The sequence below is a fragment of the Diachasma alloeum genome, unplaced genomic scaffold (assembly GCF_001412515.2).
Source record: "Diachasma alloeum isolate Michigan unplaced genomic scaffold, Dall2.0 Dall_scaffold_01045, whole genome shotgun sequence".
Classification (NCBI taxonomy): domain Eukaryota; kingdom Metazoa; phylum Arthropoda; class Insecta; order Hymenoptera; family Braconidae; genus Diachasma; species Diachasma alloeum.
In genome coordinates, this window is record NW_021681157.1 from 34,518 (window position 1) to 56,293 (window position 21,776).

Genomic DNA, 21,776 nt, shown 5'->3' on the forward strand with positions numbered 1-21,776 from the left:
CGCTGATACTTTGACTGTATCCCGGAATTCGTCCGTTTCTAGTTGTGTAAGGATTTCTGAGATTTTACTTAGGTTGTTGCGCCTAATACTTTCCTTCACGCTTGCAGGGGCGTATTCTCTAAAGCGTTTAATGGCCTCTGTCTGGAGGTGTTTTTCGAGGACTGGTTTTTCAGGTTCATTTTCCCCAGAAATCGTACCCAGACCGAATTGCATCAGTGCTGCCAATCGCTCCAAGAACGATTCTAGGGGTTCATTTTTAATTTTCAACAGCTCGTGTATTCTATTCACATAATACGTTAAATCGTATTGATCTCTAAATCTCTTAATTAGGTGAGTAAGAATAGTTTCTACAGAAAAGAAGGGTTTGTTCGCCACTACGAATTTTGCTGGGGGTAAAAGGCGTTTGAGTATTTGTCTAATATATTCTTTTTTCTTTCTGTCTGCTTTAGGAATGGAGGCAAGATTTGATCTCAACGCGTACTCAAATTCGTCCAGAAAGCAGTGCTCATTTGTACCGGAGAATATGGGAATACTGTTTGCAATGTCTCGGGCTTTGACATATTCTTCGTAACTGGACACGGTTTGATCAGCGTCACCAGAGTCTCCGGAGTAACTGATATTAACGAAGGACGGATTCGCCATTTTGTGAAGATAATTTAATTAGTTGATAATTTAAATAATTTTATATTTGGGATTAAGTTAATTTGGATTGAGATTCTATGTGATTTTTTTTTTCAATAAAATTGGGAAAAGAAAACAAAATTTCGTGTATAATTATTTCAAAGAGAATTAGAATTTTGCAAAGAAAAGTCTAATATTTGAAATTTAAGAAGGGTTTCCCAAAGCTAAACTTTTAATTGATTAGAATTGAATTGAATTAAATTGACTAGAATGGGTTTCAAAAATTTCAGAATATTTAAAACATAAGAGTATTGGAAACTTTGGCGTGTCCTACTGACTGCGCCATGAAATTTTAGCTTTTATGTCCAGAGGAAGATTTTAGCGACGAATGGACATGTTTTAATTGTCACATTAAAATCAAAGCTAAAATTATTAGATTTTATAATTATTGGAGGACGCAAAGTTTTATACTCTTACTTTCTTCTAAAATATAAAGGAAAAGGGTTTGATTTAGGGATAGGGCTTGAGTTGAGACGAATTTCTAATCAAGAAATTTGGAGTTGTACTGGAGTCAAGTTTGAATTTAAATATATTTTGTATAACTATTCGGTTTACAAAAACAACGTGATTTTACAGAAATCTATGTAGCTAAAATTCCTATCCCTGGAATGATCTGAAGGATTCAAATTTAGGTTTACAAGTTTTTGTTACTCACAATTCGGTCTGTTATTTGTAAATTATTCGATGTGTTTGTAGATCCCTCGATAAATCCGTAATTTCCTCACCAGCAATCAGTCGCGCTAAAGGCTATTATGGATACTTTCACGGAAACACTTTCTTCTACTTGTTGATATTTTAATGAATTTTTGGTAGTTGAATTTGAAGATTTTAAGAGTTTGGTGGAGACTGTCCACAACGCGTCACAATAAATCAATTCCTTATTTGCAAGAAAAGTCACCACTCTCGGTTAAAGAAATTTTATTCCCGGATAATTTCAATTGTTCGTAACTTACTATTAATTCAGTACTATCCCACGTAATCGAAGGAAGGATTGAAAAACCGGACCGATTAAATGAACTATTTTTGCCAGAATTGTTACTGCTCCGTCGCTGCTTCAAGACTGCTTAATTTTGATTTTTCTGACATTTTTATATGAATTTTGGGGTCACTTGTTACATGGGCTCCAACTAGTCCATTTTTAATTGGTGTAAAATGTCGTATGACTTTTCCCACTCTTTTGATTTTTATGGGGAAGTAATTCATTCGGTTTTCGGGGTCTCAATTAATCGGTTTTCAATCGTTCTTTCGCGCGCGAATCTTAGCATTGAGTAATTGGGGCATGCTGAGTGTGCCATTTCATCACTTATGAACTCGATTCCAGTGCCTTTGGAATTTTTAATTGAGTTCAAGTGATGAAATGTACTCAATTTAGTTTACAATTGTGGGTTTGGTTCTTAATTACACGAAGTTATAATATAACTTATAGTTATGATCTTACATAAAATTTATTCCAGTCTTAAATTTCGAGTGTAAAATTTGTGGACATTACATTATCAGTCTTCGAACATCTTTTAACGTTGAATTCAACAATCTGGTAAATCTACTTGAATACCTTTTCAATTATTAATCTTCATAACTCAGTAATCCTATGCAGCTTTTCCGATTTTTATTTTTGGAAAATTTTTTCATTCTCCAATTCACGTAGTTTTCACATTCCAGAAATTGGAGACTTCAACAAGAATATTTCAAGATGTTTCCATCGAAATCATCCGAAGGAGGAGGTAAATTTTGGTTCATTCAATATTTTCGTTTTATTTTATTTAAGGATATCCGAGTAGCTTTTACAGTTTGGTATAGACAACACTATCGTTTCAGCCATTTTTCATTATCAAATTTGTTAATTAAATTGTGTGAGAAGTTTCGTTCAAATTACATTTTGCACACAATTTTTTTTAACATGCCTTTCTTATCAATAAACCATTAAAATTGTTGAAACTTTGGGAATGCTTACATTGATAGTCATGGAATCGATTTCTGGTATTATTGAGCATATGGAAAAATTTGTTACGATTTCGAAAAATGATTTTTGTGGTGGGTGATTAATTCTTCATAAATTATTTATGAAAATTTCACGTAATTCGTAGTTTACAACTAGATTACGTAGATTTCCTGGTTGATTCACAAGCGATCTAAATTTACAATGAAAATTCCTTGTTAATTATACAACTTCTTTATTTATTTGCAGATCGGGGAAACTATGAAGGCAACAAGATGCAGTCTGCCTTGGAGAGGAGCCATGACAGTTGTCGCAGAATGCGGTGTAAATTAGATGCTTTGGGGAAGAATATTCAGAAAGGGAATGAAATGATGGAAGCTCGTAAGGTAAATCAGACGGCAATTGGAGCCTACGTCGTTGAAATGGACAAGAAATAATGCACTTATAATGCAGATGTCCTGTTTCATAAGTTCCGATAAACAAAAATATAAATTCACACCTTTCTGATCTCCTTTGAGATGATATACTTATCAAATTTAATAAAACTATTACTTTTTCCTATCTAAATATCACAGAGTATCTTCTTTCAATATTAATAATAAAATAATTGTAATTTGGGCACTGAACAAAACGATGAGTGTATAAACTAGTCGGAATGTTATTTCTCGCTGAGAGAGAAACTAACATTATTTACTGTTTATCATGTCACTGCTTTTGATCCATTAATCCATTAACAAAAAAAAACCAGTTGGATTTGTAAGGATATTTTCCCGGGTTGTTCACCCAGGAAAAATCCAAACTACTTTTTAAGACTTCTCTATCGCTCAATAATCGGGCGCCAGCCGAACCTTCACGGGAGGTTCGACGAAAACCGGCCTCTGAGGCAAACTCGTCCACTCAGAGGACTTTTTGGCTGGACAATGGATTGCCCAGCTAACATCAGCGTGATACGGTAGAGTGAGCGAGGTCCACCAGGAGTATTACCACCACATCCTCACGAGCCTTTGCAGGCCATGTATTATACCTTACGGCATAACTTCCCGTAATGAATTAAATTCATAACCTTCTGGAGAGTCTTTCGACTCTGCCAGTGTTCCTTCTCCTCCTGAGTATTTCGACTCGGGGGAGTTTGCAGAGTCAAATGCGAATCAGCCGGGACTCCTCAGAGACTGGGACGCCGAGAGGTTGATCCGACCAAAGTGGAACACTGTTACCCACTTCAGGGGGAACCGTTGGCAGCTCCTGCATCCCCCTACGCTCGCTGCCAATGGTTATTCACCGAGGCGACGTGGAGTCCGAAACTCCTCATCATGGCTTCTTCAGCCATTCCACAATCCAGCACAGCGAGAGATTACTTCAATCTCTCGATTCAAGCGCTCGCGTTCAACTGACTCGGAGTCTTACTAGGGCCCTGCCTCCTTGTCTGGATACTTCGGCGACGATAGATCATTCCGTTACCCTATCCCCACCAATCAACCCGACGGGATCACGGAGGTACCGGTCCTTTCACCTGGCCGTTGGTCCCTTGTCTACTCTGACATAGCCTATAGAATCGCCCAGTTGAACAGCCTGTACGTCGGCCTCTTTTCTCCTTGCACATGCTGGGCGAATTCTAAAATAGCAATAGTCTAGTAACGTCCTCTAGAATTCCAGGGGTCGCGGTTCCACCAAAAACCGCTATGGCTTCAGCCTGTCATCGGTCTGTGGCTCCTCTTCTCATCCAGTCGCGGCTCTTTCAGCCGCCTCTAGATGTCGCATAATGTCTCTCTTTAACAACTTCAGAGTTCACATCTCTTTTTAAGGGGATTTCAACCCGTAACGAGAAAATCTCGTTCCAGATTTTTAGTTGGAGAATGTTTGATAAATATTCTGGGAAAGAATGAGTTTACAGAGGAGGTTATACAAAAGACTCTTTGAAGACAATGTTGACAGCTCAATATAGGCCTCATGACATTTTTTAAATAAAAATACAAGTTTCGGTGATATCTATGAACTAATCTACATACGTCTGTAGTAGAATCTGGCCAAGTTCAAGAATATCTATGCACTTTGTTTAGTTTCGTACACATAAGAGTTTGGAAATTGAGATACAACAACACAGATTTCAAAAATATTCATTGGAGAAACATCGATAGATTTACATTTTCGTCATCACTTTTTCTCTCATTGCGGCATATTCACAATTTCCTTAGTATTTCCATTTATTGTAACAGATTCACGTTTTTCTCAATTATTCTGTTGACATTTTTACAAGATAAATTATTCATCGTAGATTCCATGAGTTTTCTCTCTTGTACTGTTTAATGAGAAATACAACAGGAGATACATTGGAAACCATCAAATTTTATATTTTTTGGGAAAATAATTTTCCAATTAAAAAATTATTTCCGCTCCATTCATTCATTTTATTTATTATATTACAAAATTCAAATGGATACTGGAATGGAACATCATTCCACCACAACTGAATACTCGAAATTCCCCTCACACAACCATAATTACAAATCTCTATCGTCTTGTGCTGTTCGATGGCTTCGATAACACAATATTCAATTATTAACCCTCTGATAATCTAAATGGCAGTGGGCGATGGTAGTCGAGTGAAAATTCAATTGCAAAAAAACTCCCGGAAATCAATAGTAAAATGGGAAAATATGAAGTCTCAGAAAAGATAATGATGATTTTTACAACTCGTTACTTGCGGCGCTCACAGGATTGCCCTTGCGATTGCATCCCTTAAGAGCTTCAGTTGAATGTTAAGCGATGTACTTATTGATAAAGTCCTCAAGCTCCCTGCCACCCTCGTACTTGACCGGTGGAGTCTTTTGAGTTCTTGGTGATCCAAAACAGTGTTGGCAAGCCTTGAACTGCAAACAGTGGTGGAACATCATTAGCTGTTGCGTCCATCTTGGCAATTATTACGCCCTCATTGGCGAGTTTGTCATTAAGTTAATCGAAGATTGGTGCCATTTTTTGCAGTGTCCACACCATGGAGCATAGAAGTCAATCAGAATATCAGAGTCAGCATTTGAGATGCGTTCCTTGAAGTTTTTGGGAACTGCCACTTTGACATTACCAGACTTGTCTACTGGGATGGGCTCAGACTTGAGGAATGGCCCGAATGGCTCCAATTTTCCAGTTAAGAAGTCCTTAATGAATTGCGCACACATTTTAACAGAGAGTTCACCCTAGCATAACGAATTTCTGACCCTTGGCATTACGAGCAACTGGCTTGTCTCACTTCACGAAATCCATTCCCCAGTCGTGTAATTCGTGCTGGAAGTCGTCTTTGTTCGAAATAAACAAGTTGATCTCTGGGAAGTCCTTTCCAACTTCTATTACTTTGTTCCTTCAGCAGTTGATGCCCTTCGGGTTTTTGACGTAGTCGACTGCGTAGTAGGCGACAATGAGAGGGTTCGCGAATTGTCCAGCATTATCTCTGGTATGTACACCCACTAGACCGAGGTAGTCCTTTGCGATGGAGTCACTGATGTCTGCGATGGAGTCCCCACGCTCGTACTTCATGGTGGTGGGTTCGAATTTGTTCCGAAGGACCTTTGGACGGTAGAGGATGGTATGGTTCTTCAGACCCCCTTTCGCGAGGAGGGACTTGGCGTAGGTGTGGGCGAAGTGAGGCTTCTCCCGGAGCTTCCTCGAGACTACGTGGTAGGTGGCGGAGAGGGGAAGGTTATCTTTCTCGAAATAACCGATGGAGCTCACTTCGTCAGTGATCAGGAAGGCTTTTTGACAGTCTTCTCCTTTGCACTCTTTCGATTCTTGGTCAACTTAAGACTGCATGTACTTGGACATTCCTGCATGTTCCCTGAGTCCATTGTACTCAATGACCACCTCCGGCTCTGAGAAAATCTTCAAGGTCGGGTACCCACTGACTCCATACTTGGAGCAGGTGTCTTTACCTGCCTTCGCCAACCTTGGTCAAAGTGATAGAAGGATCATTTCCCCTGAGGAGTTCCGAAGCTTTTGCCTACTCTCTTGCGTGAGTCTCTTGCAGTGACCACAATAGGGTGCATAGAACATGACAAATTTGTTCTCATGTCGGTCCAGGTCACTCGTAAAATCGTCATCCGCGAGCTTGAGAACATCACCTTCATCTACATAAACCCCGTAGGCCAAAAAGCCGAGTAAAAAATATTTAGTCAACATTTTCGCTGATGAGTTTCAGTAGAACGCTCGCCAGTTGATAAGAAAAACTCAAGTGGTTCCCAACAGACGTCTTCCTAGAAACCATCAAAATTTTATGGTGATAAAATTTTATTGTAATCATCAAATTATCAACAAAATCATCACCACAGGACAATTGAAATCCATTTTAATCTTGGATTCAACTTCATATTGAATATGTGGTGACTGAATATATTTGAATTTTTCTATTTAGAAAGAAAAAAAGGGTAACGAGTTTCCTTTATTATTCATTGTGGGACAAAGTAATGATGTGAACATAGAGGCTTTCCATAGTGAAACGAAAGAAAAGCTGTTGTCACTCTGCAAAATTGTTCCGAGGACTGAACCGTCAGATAACGGAAGATTTACACTTTGGAACTTGGAAAATGTTTTCAGTTATCCGGTGGACGGATAAAAGTTCCAGTGTGGAATTAAGCCAGTTTGTGAAACGTAAGAACGGTGTATTGTGGGCTAGATGGCATCAACACAATCAATATTATCATGCTTTTCGGGACATACCTCAAGATGGTTAGTGTGACAGTCTCATTCAATTGGAGTTACTGATTTTTAACTGTTATAAATGATTGATTTTTTGGAAATTTTTAATTTTTGATTATTTCAGGAATCTTTCTCAAAACTAAAGTTTCTAATTTCTCAAGTTTTCTACCATGTTCTTCAATGATTCAAAAGTGAAAATCAAATTTAGATTCTCGAAATGATGAAACCATTGCAGAATTTTTGGTATTTAACGACAAAATGGAGATTCAGTGGGAGCTGGTAAACAGGCATCGTTAATTACAAATACTAAACTATTTGGAAAATACGAAAAAAAATTTCGCCAACAACAAATGATCTAATTACTTTGATAAACTTCGAATTCACAAAAACGCTGATTTTTTCGGTTCCATTGTGCTCCTATCAAAATTATCTGTTCGTAAGGTAGAGGAAGCGGACATTTAGAAGTAGAGTGATATGAAGATGCAGACGCGGTGCTTTCTTACTCTGGCCGTTTGCGGATGAAACCACTACTCTCCAATGAATTCTTTCGCGTTACCTTCTGATTTCCCGAGATTTAGGTTTTCTGGAATGTATGCGCTGCACTTGGAATTCGATCGAGAGTTGATTCTTGCATCAATACAAAGACTGTTGCACCAACATCCCACAGAAGTTTATGCAATTATTTCTGTATCAGGAATTCGTGATTTGAATGGCTCTTGACAAAATTACCCACAGAGAAGAAGTTTTTAGTTTTCCGGCAAAAGTTACAGATTTTGAAAATCTGATGGTTTACTAGGAAATACTATTGAGTTTCAATGAATAAACAAAATATTATTGAGAAATTTACTATGCAATTTTCACAGAGAATCTGCCATTCAAGGGTTTAGAATACAGACGAAAAACAGCATGAACAATATTCTTTCAGTTCTTTCAATTAATTTCTAGATGATGAAGCTATGTTGAAGAGACTATGTTTGGATTCACAAGGTGTTCTGCATTTTCCATCTAACAATGAGTTGCAAACACAACCATCCTTCTATTCACCTCGGAGAGAGTCACAACAATACTTCCAAACAGACCCGATTATGATCAATCCTGATGCATTGCCATCTCCCCAATCTCGGTCACAGCCTCCCCAGCTAGTACCCCAAGAACGACCAACACAAGTAACATTGCAATCGGTCCGATGATCTAGTTTGTCTTCATCTTCTGGAATGAAGTCAAATCCGGAATCAGAATTCCCTATGCAACCGTCGCTGCAGGATCAATCACAATTATCCACCATTGGGACTTTACCACAATGCTCCTGATCAGAAACCATGCGATCGCAGATCGAATCTGCGACTAATGCCCAAGAGGTGATCCGAAGGCAGTCTATGTCTCGAAGACGCCACCAATCGCCATTGCCTCTGGGTACACGAGAGACTTGACAACAGCACTTGAGATCACCAGATGGCCGATTGCAGTCACCATCATCAACACCACGGATATGCCGACGGAGTAGACTCTCAATCCACGAAGAATCATTAATCCACTCTGGGTTTTCAACCCGTCATCAGGAATATTCTCGACCACAATCATTCTCACATGTACCGGCAACGTACCAAATAACGATGATTTCTAATCCACGAAGACGTTCAAGGTCGCAAGTACTATCGGCTCAATCATGGCGACGGACCTCATCGTCACCAGTGGTATTACAATTGCAGTCACCAATATCACTGACACGATCATCCAGTTCAAAATCATACTCTCGAAGACTGTCGAAATCACCATCGCAACCGCCGCCATTTCGGTCATTACTCTCGTCACAACAAAGTCCATCAGAACATTCAAAATCTTACATTACGATTCGTTCGTTGTCATCCCATACTTCAGATCAATCAACGTATCAACGATCTGAAACGCGAGAAATGTCATCAGCCCAATCACAATCTACATGGCGTTTGCAATTACCGAACCGGTGTTCAGCACTAGAGGGGTCACAGCCATCCATACCACGAAATTCATGTCACCGATCAAGCTCTCAAGCAACGTTCTGCCCTCGCTCACCACTAGCCTCACCATGGACAACCACCCACCGATCGACGGCTTTCAGACAATCATCAACTCAATCACCATCGTTCAGACAAGGTGCACAGCGACGAGAGCGGGAATCACAATGTCGATTGGATTCGAAATCACAATGCTCACACCCGCAATATCATCGATCACGATCAGAGCTCATGCAGAACCCCATTCGCGTCAGCCATCGTTCGAACCACAATTGCTTCTGAGATCACCATCGAGGCAAAGATCATCGTGTGTACATTCTTCTTATCAACAATCAGCGTGGCGAACGCTGTCACGAACGGAATCGTCATTTCATCAGCAATCACCATTACATCATTCATCACCACTACAATCCAGCACATGGCATCTCCCACAATCAGCTTTTCGAAACTTGGAAGAACCCTCAATGTCAATCGGACAGCGGAATTTGAATACACCGTTACCAGTTCCGATTTCTCAAAACCGGTTATGAATTCCTCGATCTCCGCTACGGAGAACTGATGATTGTAACAAATCTTCGGATAAATATTTTTTTGACACTCAGTAGGTGAAGCACTGTTCCACGGATGCTTCGCGTCCGTGAAATACCGCCCACTCACATCGTGTCAAAAAATTTTGTTCGATAAACATCCGTGTAGAACTTTTCTAGCGAATATGATTTCACAACTCGTCTGGGCTCATTCAGTAACATCATATTCGCCAGAAAAGTTCTCTGCGATCTAGTGTCGAATGTACTACTCATTCATTCTCAAAAAATTCTCTTCAACTCTATTAATTATTCCACGTTTTAGCTACACTGGTCAACCTAATTGAAAATACTACAGTTTTAATCAACCGAAACACATTAACACAAATCCTGAAAGACAATGTTTTCGAGACCCGATTCACTTCTGATCCTCGTGAGTTGGTGCGCAAACTGATGAAAAGTATAGTGGGTTGCGAACAATTGAGAGGAATGACGCCAAAAGGGGATCCAAAAACCGGTTTACCTGGTATTCCGAAGGACCATATAATGCTGTCTTCGGTAAATTATGTACTCTTCATCTCTATGGGTATAATGATGTCCTTTTCCGGAGGGATTTTCCATCATATACTATTAAGGATATCCGAGTATATTTTACTCGAAATATATATTATCACGAAAAAAAGAAATAAAAATTACCAATCCATTTTCAATTTCACCTAAATAGAATCATTCCGCTAGCATCTCCATGCAATTCGTGCAGACACCCGTTTGTTATTTTGGAATTAATCCTTCATTTTTTTCCCCAGATTATGTTAATACACTCCTACTTCATCTTGCCTTAGACCTTGACACCTACAGAATCGCTATAGGGAAAATGTGCTACTGGCTGAGAACATTGAAGAAAAAAAGAGGAAGAAGAAATGAAGAACAAAAGCCCCGTATATTTTCCTGATAAATTGAGGAGTATTCCAGAAAAACAAACAATCCTTTGGACAATAAGTTACATTTTCTTCAAATCTAAATTCATGAGGAAGTTAAAATGTTTGGTGAAGAGTTTATTGGTGGTTTTTTTTTTTTTTATTCCGGCCCTTTCTGCCCTTTGATTGGCTAATCGGCCCTATTCAATCCTATGCATGCGGCGGTGGATTCTACACTGCACCGCATTCGCACTCCTATAGAACATAGGGGTAGTATGGGAAACCACAGAAAACCCATGCCGGTACAGGCGGTCACTATATTAGCGACCTCCCGCTTGCCGGAGCCTCCGGTTGAAAAACTCGGTTCCACGGAGAATCGAACTCACAACCTTTCGCACACTAGGCTCGCACCTAGCCGCTTCGGCCACCGACGTCGGTGATTGATGGGTTTTATTTCGGTTATTTTTATAGAGAAAAGTTGTAACGAGATTTTCTTGTTACGGTAAATTGTTTTACCAACACGAAAACCCATGAGTCAAGAATGGTTAGAGTGAGGGAGAGAGAGGAGAGCGACATCTAAAGTCAGCTGAAGAAGCTGAGCGAGAGATGAGAGTGACATCGAACGGCGGTTCACGTAAACTGCGCGTGAGGTGAATAGACCAATCAAATAATGCCAAGAGGCGGGGTTTGGGTGAAACCATGCTTCTGAACATTATAGAGAGGCTGTGGGAAACGGGCCAACGTACTGGGGTTCGAACTGGACGATTTTAGAGGCGCTATCGACTTAGACTAGGGACCAACGGCTAGGTGAGATGACTAGCGCCCCCTCGATTGCCGTCTAGTTGATTGCTGGTGATGGGGTAACGGATGACCCACCGCCGCTGAGATGTTCAGACTAGGGGGAGAAGGCCCTAGTAGATTTCGAGACAGTCGGTGACAGGGACTGGAGTCGAGCGGATGAAAATCGTCCGATCCTCGACAACGGTCGTAAGTGGCATTAATCCATTACGGATTATGGTGGTCCGTTGTGAGGGCAAGATCCGGAACAGTGAGAGAATGGGACGCTTCGGCATCCCAAACAGAATGATCGGATTACTTTGAGGACGTGGGGTGTTGTAACTCCATGTTCTCAGGGATCCATCACTTCGGACGAAAGAAGTGGTGTTGGCGTGGATCCGTGGGCCGGGAGTTAGGCGGACTCCTGGAAGCCCAATCGCCCGTGCCTCCACGACGAGTCCTCTGGGTGTTGGCCCGCGATGATAGTGCTTTTACCGAGCATTGAGGTTGAATTGGGGTGGGCACAGGTAAGATAAGATAAGGTAAGGAGTTTATTGTTTAGAAATTTAAACAAATTGTAAAGATGAGAGATTATAAATATGAGAGGGTACATTGAGATAAAAGCACAGAAATAGCATGGAAAAGGAGTAGTATTAACACACAGGCAATGAAGTGAGTCGGAAAAAAGCAAAAGAGATAAGCATACGAGATAGTTCATCAAATCACACGTAATCAGCTGGGTTCAACCCGGGTGCGCAGCCAAGACCTAAGCTGACATTTGAATCCTAAGCTGGTGGGCAGGTCTCTGATGACAGCAGGGATGCCATTCCACAACTCCGAGCCAGCTACAGCCAAGGAGGCTCTGTATGTATCCGTCCTGAAGTTGGGAACCACAAGAGCCTGCTGAGCTAGGATGAGTCGACGAGGTCTGTTTGACGAATAGGCTGCAAAGAGTTCTGCCAGGTATTGTGGATTACCAGTACTCAACACCTGGTACATGATAGTCCCAATGTTGTAATCTCTGTACCCCAAGATGGTGAGCCCCCAAGACTTCGTCGAGCTCCAGAGATCGAAGCATCACGAGGTAAACCGGTGACATATCGAACGGCTCGATTGATGAGACGCTGAAGCTGAAGATCAAGCACGGAGCCCACACCCTGGAGAACAGCTAGACAATAGAAGATGTGAGGGAAGATGAGGGCGTTGACAAGTAGTTTCCTGAGTCGTTCATCAGTATAACTACGTAAGAAGTATAGCTGATAGAACGCAGAGTTAATCTTAGAGGTGAGAAGTTGGATATGGTCCCTAAAGGTCAGTTTACTGTCGATCATGACCCCCAAATTCCTCACACAGCTGACTAACCCAATGGCATCACCATGGCATCCAAGGCTAGGTAAAGAGGCTACGTCAACAGCATTTACGAAGCGTTTGGCTCCAAGGATCATAGCCTTGGTCTTGCCGACATTGAGTTGAAGTCGATTCGCTGCAGCCCACTCTTGGATCCTGAGGATATCAGCATTCAGTCGTCGAATTCCCAGTGAAAGTTCCGATGGATCACAGTCCAGATAGATCTGGAGGTCGTCAGCATAGAGAAGATGGTGGGCTTCAAGGACCGAGTCACCAATGTCATTGATGAACAGCGAGAACAGCAGCGGGCCAAGGATGGAACCTTTAGGTACACCAGCATTAGTTTCAAGGAACGAAGATAGCCCACTTTCGCCTTTTACTGCATGAGAACGACCAACCAGGTAAGAGCGAATCCAAGCCACAGCACCTGGAGAAAGGCCCAGCCTGGAGAGTTTAGCCAGTAGCAGAGAGTGAGAGACTGTGTCGAAGGCTTTGGAGAAGTCAAAAAGGACCAAAATGGTAACTTTTCGATCGTCAATGCCCCTCCTGATGTCATTAACAAGCCTCAGCAACGCCGTCTGAGTGCTGTGGCCCCGCCTGAAACCACACTGACGAGGGTCAAGCAAGCCACGCTTCAGAAGGAATGACGAAAGCTGATTATACACCAACCTCTCCATGACCTTCGCCAGGAAAGGTAACAGAGCGATAGGACGGTAGTCAGCAGGGTGTTTGGGAGCAGAGACTTTGTTGACTGGGACAATGATGGCCCTCTTCCAGGCATCAGGAAAGATGCAGCTCACAAGTGACTGGTTCATGATTGTAGGAAGGATATCAGCTAGCGCTGGTAAGGTGTTCAAGACCATCTTCCGTGATATCCCATCCGCACCAGTAGCATTCGACGCAATCGATGAGATTGCCGCCAGGATATTCAGCCAGCTCACTTCGGAGAATGAAAACAGCAAATCTGAAGAGGAGTGATCATCAGCAGTAGTAGGTGGAGTAAACTGGGACGGATTTAACCAGGTCAGGTGGATCTATACACGGCACAGTGGAAACTGCTGCGAAGTGGGAGTTCAAGACGTCAGCAGGAACAATCGGACAAGAACTCGAGCCAGGGATGAGAGCAAGATGGCGAAGCTCTTTCCAGAGGCCCCTACCAGACAGACCAGAGAGTCGAGAGTAGTAGTAATTGGCACGAGCCTCAGCAAGCTTGGAGAGGTGGAGTCGTCTGGCCAGCCGAAACTCAAGGAGCCGTTGGGATGCCCTGGTGTGCTTGAATCTCCGGTACAGATACTACATATGCTGATACGACAACTTCAGGTTATCATCAAGCCATGGAGCTGCCTTGGCGTTATTCACAGTCAAGAACCGTAACGGGGCATGGACATCTACCAAATCCATGAAGGTGCTAGTAAAGTTCATCATTAATCCATTGGGATCAGGAGACTGAGGCACATGAATGCTCTGGAGGGACCGTTGAAAGTTGTCAATAACATCAGTCCTCAGGAGACGAGATAAAAGTCGACTAGAGATGACTGAGGCATGAGGCTTGCAGCCACCGATAGCCACAGAGGCAGAAATCAGGTGATGTCCAGCAGCCATTGGGCAATCAGAGGTGAACGACCCTGTGATTGTATCACTCTCATCAACAAGGCAGAGATCGAGCAAAGTGGAAGATGTGAGAATAGAGTGGGTGACATCATGATTCACTAGTTGCAATGACAGGTCACTCATTAGCGAGCGGACAAGTTTACCATCAGCATTGTCGTTTGAAAGTTGGTCAGCGTTAAATCCCCCATGATCACTTTGTGACTGTAGCCATCGAGAGCCGTTGAGAGAAGCTGAGTGAAGTTCACCGGATGATTGAAGGGAGCATGAGGGGGACGGTAGATAGCCGCAACGAAGACAGGTGACGATCCCTCAGGCCGGATCTCGCAAAAAAGATATTCAACATGTCCAGGCCTCCCCGCCCAGACGGTGTTTGACATAGAGATAGTAGTAGCCTTGACAGAATCATGGTAATAGATGGCAACACCTCCACCATGCTCATTGCGATCACATCTCAGCAGGTTATAGTGAGCTATATTGAGGATTGAACTGGGTATGGTAGTAGAGAGCCTGGTTTCAGTTACTACAATGACGTGATAGAGCAAGGATTGCGAGCTGAGAAACCTTGTGTAATTGTATCAAGTCGACACCGGAGTGAATTAACATTCAGGCAACAAACATTGAGTTGATGAGTAATGATTGGAGTAGGCGTGTCCAGGGGCAGATCCAGTTGAGGGTTCATACGATGTGTAGATGAGGAACTAGGAGCCAGTGATCAGGAAGCAGGCTTGGGGTGTAGACCAGCAATTCTATCGACATCAGGCAGAGAGTTTATGGAGTACACAAGATCACCTTCTTTGAGTTTAGCATACACAGCATCATTCTTGGTCCAAATGAACTTGAAACTACAAGGTTTAAGAACAGTCCTGGCTTTACTCAACAGTCGATACGTTTTGGAGGAGATCAGCTCATTGATGTTGATGATATAATCACCACCATTCCGATTGAGGGGTGTAGAAGCAGGAGACAAGACAGAGCTATCAATGTTAGAGAACATCAGCTTGCCTTTGTTTCTCTTGGCGGTAATGATGGCGTGGAGCAGTTCTGGGGAAGCAAGGTTCAATCCAATTGACACACGTTCACGAGGAACACTGTTCGGTTGTTGAGTAACAGCACTAGCAGAGGTAGCAGGTACGGGATGAACCTGAGATTTCTTCATGAAGCGAACATTAGAGACATCAGAGGGGTTGAGATCAGGTTTCAGCACTCGTAAAACTGCTAAAGCTAGCGGTGTGGGCTCAGAGAGATCATCACTTTCAGGAAAACCAGAAATGATGAGCTCAATGGAAGACTGGTGATGGCCGGCGATCCGTTGAAGGCTGACAGAGCTCGAGTTGACAGCAGCAACGACACGTTGTAGCGTAGCAGAGTCGACAGAGGACTGAGAGGGTGGAGCAGCAGCAGACGAGGCGTTGAGTTGCACAGTGAGATCAGCTACAGACTGCTGGAGTCCACGAATCTCATCACGTTGCGTCGTAACAATCGTTTCAACATCATCCATACATTTGAGCAGAGCTGGAAGTTGGTCAAGAGTTGATACTTTAACCTTAACAGCAGCAAGCTCAGACTGAACAGAGTCAAGTTGGGTGGAAAGGGCGTCCAGCTTCTCAGTACGTTTAGTGATGATCGCCAGAGACTCAAGGATGCTAGCATTTCCTGCATCAGACGACACAGTCTCTCCTCCAGGGAGTGGAGTAGGGAACGACGGGGGACGGGCATAGATACTGGGGCTCGCACCACCACCAGAGCGCGATGCAGTAGATCCATTGGAGCTGGCAGAATTGAAACGTGTGCGCATGGGTGGTAAGGGAGAGGATATCCCCTTTGTGGAGTAGCAGGGCTGACACATCCTAATTTTGGCCCCATTCTCATTTGCCACAACTTGGGTTTTCATACAAACCTGGTGATAATGCAAATCACAGACACGATAGTGCGCCATTTTCCCATTTGCAGGGCGTTCACACTTCCCACACTTCTCCCCATCAACCATTTCGTCGATGTGAGCTGATATATCAGTTGAGACAGATGCAAGAATGGGCAGCAGTAGCAAGAGATAATTCAAAATTCAAATATTGCGCCCGATCACCGATCAAACAGACACCTCCCAAGGACCGTAGATAAAGCAGGAAACCCTCGCAGTACAGAGTAGGAGCTTCAATACTCAAAGCAGAGTCAGATGGCGCAGCAAGAGAATTCGGTGAAAGACAAGGATGATCAGGCGTGGAGAGAAAGATAGCGACAGATGCACAGAGGTTATGTTGTCAAATGCCAAACACTATAACATCTCCAGATGCTCGAAAAAACAACCAACTCGGAGAAATTAATGCTCCAAATGTTGGTTGCAAAAAGGCGCATGCAACAAACTATAACAGAAAAAACGCCCGAGGGCACGAAAGGCAGAAAAGCAGTTTGAAGCAGGAGTGAAAGAAACAGTGTGCAAGCTACTTACAGGTCGGTAAAGGAGTTCAAAGTGGGTGAGAATAAGTCTCCGGATACCTGTGTCACATGTGCCTCTCAGTGTTCGGCGCTCCGAGGAGTGAGAAGGATTCGCAGGTAATGGTCGACTTCTCCATAGTTGAGCCACTCTGGAGAGGAAAGGAATACGTCAGAGGAATGGAAATATCCTCGGCGAAAGATCCATGGAGGAATGGCTCCTGGTAGATACGCTTTATCGGGGTCTATCGGCTGAAAAGACGAAGATCGATCGAGTGAATTACTCCTAGTATGGTGGACCTCGCCCACTCTACCATTCTACGCTGATGCTGGCTCGGCATTGTTAGTCCCGCCACGAGAAGTTCTCAGGGTAGACGAGTTATCCTCTGAGGCCGGTTTACCGTTGGATTTTCCGTAAAAATCCAGCTGGCGTCCGACATAATTGAGCGATAGAGGAAGTGCCAAAGTAGTTTGGGCTATTTGCTGGTGAAGCACCGGCGAAAATCCCTTACAAAATACAATAAAATTGAAATAACAGATGCTAAAAAGTTCCACTGAAATTTCGAAATTGAACAAAAAATTGATCGGTCGATCTGATTTATTACAGAACATTGACTAGGTATAATTTAAATATTTTCTCTGTAAATATCGTCCAATTGATTGAACGGGTGGATCGCGGATCGATCAAGGATCCGCGGATCACGGATCGCGGGTGGATCACACAAGATACAAAGCAATATCCAGAAAGAGGAAAAATCGATCTGGGTGAGTGACGACAGACGGGAAGGAAAAATGAAAAGTACTCAGAGAAAATGTAAGTACTGAAAATGCATTAATTAAGTGAACTGAATTGGTGAGAACGAAAAATGAAAGTGATCAAAATGGCGGCCGACAATAAATTGTCCTCGACGCCAACCTGAAATCGAGATTTTAGACTGAAAAGAATTAATAAAGAAATCCGATAAAATTCACAAAAATCACTGAAAAGCAAGAAATATCTTTTGTCATAAATAAAATCATTTTTCGTGAAAAACAAAAGAAGAAAGCCAAGTGACGCCGTGACAATAGTTTCTCGGCAGTGAAGGCAAGCACGGGTTTGAACAGGCTTCAACAAGTAGACGCAACGGGTGGGTTACGCGCGCAACCGGTGCGCGTCTGGGAGAGAGGGACGACTGCAGTCCCACGCACATTGCTCGAGCAAGGCGAGAACAAAAAGAAATAGAAAGAAAAACGAAAATTAGTGTGAATATAAAAATTGGTGTGAGAAACAACGATTCTCTCTTTCTCCGCCGCGTTCCGCATGTGTGCGGGGTCCACCAGCGTAATGTGAAGAAATAAAATAAAATCAATAGACACTAGTGCAAAATTGAAAATTACAAATTAAGGATGCATCCAAATCAAAATATTCAATTGGTGAGAATATTGAATTTACAAGTATTTAATAGCCGAGAATAACAAAATAAATATTTGACGGGTTGACCTAACGAAATCGAATTTTAAAATTGCTATCTTCATATGAAGATATTTATAAATAAATAATTACAGCTGATAAAGAACTTCTATATGAAGTGTGGAGACTCCTAATTAGATAACATTTAATCGAAGGAAACCATGAGGGAGAAGTAGTCTCCCTAGCAATAATAGACGATAAAGTACCTGTACCTCCAGACGAAGGAACTGGATATGTAACAGGCGAGACATCAAGCATATGTGTGAATAGGCGAGCATACTATACACATTAGAAACGCGCAATATTAAGACGTCAAATTGCTTGAGAAATTTAAATCAATCTTTCGCAATCATAAACGACTTGGATGTGTTTAGAGGAGGTCTTATGTTTAGATTTTCTGAAGAGCACATTCATTCTGAATTCGGTTTGTTTATGTTTAGCAAGTCGAGTTTGGAATTTCGGACCTGAATATCAAAATGTAACCAGATACAATAATCCTAAATTTTCCGTCTCTTTAAATTAGATAAGAGAGATTTCTCAGAGGATCAATGGAGATATCTAACTGTGTTAGAATCTGCATTGTCGGCTGAACAAAAGCCAATGTATCTACCAGGTTACGGTCTGAAGAGTCAAGTGACAACAACAGCTGTGATCGAGAATGGGTCAAGTGAAATGAGTGAAGATTTGATAAATACAGTGGCGAGGGCCACAGGCGAGTCCAGGTCAAGCGAATTGACTGGAGGCGAGAGAAATGGTGGCGAGATAAGTGCAGACGAGAAAACCACAGGTAATATTAATGTTGACAAAACTGACCAAATCAAACTGAAACCCAAGATTACAGCAGATAATAAAGTAATTATTAAATTGAAATTGGTAAATTCTAATCTAGACGATGAATCAGTTGAGCCTAACGGCAACAAGACTGTCAAAACAGTCTCGGTAGACACACAGTTGGCTGAGTTGAAGAGCATGGTGGAAAAGCTATGTAGCTCAAATATAGCTTCAACAAAAGCACTGTATGAAGGTCTAACAGAGAATAGAAACCAGTTAAGACTGTATGCTGAGGCGAGAGCACAACACAAAAGGAAAGCTATAGGTGTGGGCTTGACTTTTGGCCAGTTGAAAAATGCGATATTAGAAGAAGAAGTTACGATGAAAAGTGAGCTCTCAGATTCTGATATTAAAAATGCTAATTTTGCACAGCACAAGGGGCCAAGGTGTTTTGCTTGTCAGGCATATGGACACAAGGGTTCAGACTGTCCCAATAAAGGGAAAGGATACTTGTGCTACACGTGCAACCAGTTTGGGAATCACAAGGCAAGAGATTGCCCAAACATAACTCACAATGACAATGCACCAAGTGGTTCAGGATACTCTAAGCAGACTCCAAGGTACAATTCCAATTCAAAAATTAATTATCGAAAAAAAAAATTATCAAGATCAATATAGAAGTAACAGTAGAGGAACAAAAAGATCAATGAGAGGTGAAACATATGGTCCAATTAAAAGAGGAAGTTTCAATAAGAGTAGGTTCTCCTATAAAACAAACGAGAACAAACACGGGTTTAAGTCATCTCACCAATCAAACAAGAAATCCAAATCCGACGAACCCAAAGAGAAAAATAACTCCACTCAAGGTAAGGAAAAAGAAAATAATGATCAATCAAGTGGTGAAATATTTTATGCAGATAGTCAACAAACAAATGAAAATAAGTTTCTGACAGACTTTCTGGCATACTCAGGCGCGACCGAGCTTTTAACAAATTCTAGAATTATACAGGGTGTATATTTAATGGTGGAGAACCTCCCGTCCTCCAACGTAAAATGCCCTGAATACGGGAAAAATAATAAAAAAAATCTTTTTTTAGCCGTTTTTTAGATAATTAATAATTATTGTAGGCCAATGAGAGAATCGGGTCATGGCGCACGATAGATTTCGAGGGAGTTCAAAAAATGAACATCAATGGTGCGTTAATTTCGTATTGATGACGGAAATGATGAGGTGAGCTGAGAGATGGCGCGCGTATGTAGTTTTCAAGTTGAATTGAATTTGTTTACAAAAGAGGTAAACGAAACCAGATAATTCGTACAGCCAGAAAATAGTTTAATCAAATAAAATGTATGATTTATTCGGTCGAATAAATCATTAACCATTGATTTAAATCAACTTCATTGGTTCAAGTAAACCATTTTCCTGGAAGTACGGGAAATTCACGGAAATGAAATGAATTGAATTTTGAAAGAAAAAACATTATGAGATTTTCGAATCTAGTAAAGGGACTTCTCTCATTACTGTTTCCTCTTCCAATGTACTTCACGAGCTCGAGAAATTATTGTAATCTTTCGGTAAATGAAACATCAAACTTTCATCTTCAAGTTTCATAGATTTTTACAATTCTGAAGGTTCTTAACGATTTGTCAAGGTCTTCGATGACGCAATCGGAGCGTCTCCATGTAACTTGGAGCTGCTTGGATTTTGGATGGGATCTATTCAGTTGTTCTGAAGTAAGAAAAAATAATAATTTATCTGTCAATCGATTGTGAGAAATGAGGAAAATTGAAAAAGAATATCTAAAGAATTGAGTATCTGTCAAAATGACGTGCGTAAAAGACCGAAAGATGGCGAACACCTGTGAATAAATGGCCGTGAGTTAACAGTGTGATAATTTGAATGAAGTGGGAAAATGCGAAGAATATTGATGGTAACTATTGATTTTGTTTACTACAATAATTTTGAAAAAATCGGGACGCGAGATCGAATATTACAGCATTTTTTATGCGTGAGACTCGCCGATTTTGGAAATACGATGACTCATTCATTGGTTTCAATATTCATGATTTTCTTTTTTAATCAATTCTTCGATCATTTCCGCATAATGGACACCCTGTAGTAAATTATCCTCCATTATTGTGTCGTCCTGGTGAAACCAAAGAAGGTGATACCTGTAATGACAGTCGCTGCGGTGTTTTAGGCGATAACAAGGCCGGCACTTGTCACGGGAGTCACTGCGATAATTGAGACGATATCGAGGGCGGCACTTGTCGCGACAGTCACTGCGGTAATTAAGGCGATAACAAGGGCGGCACTTGTCGCGGCAGTCACTGCGGTAATTGAGGCGATATCAAGGGCGGCATTTGTCACCGCAGTACTGCGGTAATTGAGGTAATATCGAGAGCGGCACTTGTCGCAACAGTCACTGCGGTAATTGAGGTGATATCGAGAGCAGCACTTGTCGCGACAGTCACTGCGGTAATTAAGGCGATAACAAGGGCGGCACTTGTCGCGGCAGTCACTGCGGTAATTGAGGCGATATCAAGGGCGGCATTTGTCACCGCAGTACTGCGGTAATTGAGGTAATATCGAGAGCGGCACTTGTCGCAACAGTCACTGCGGTAATTGAGGTGATATCGAGAGCAGCACTTGTCGCG

At 41.9% G+C, this 21,776-nt stretch overlaps 1 pseudogene; it reads right to left on the reverse strand.

Annotated features, from left to right (window-relative positions):
• Positions 1-5,301: 5,301 nt before the first annotated feature.
• On the reverse strand, positions 5,302-6,781 carry LOC107045669 (annotated as a pseudogene).
• Between the last annotated feature and the right edge of the window lie 14,995 nt (positions 6,782-21,776).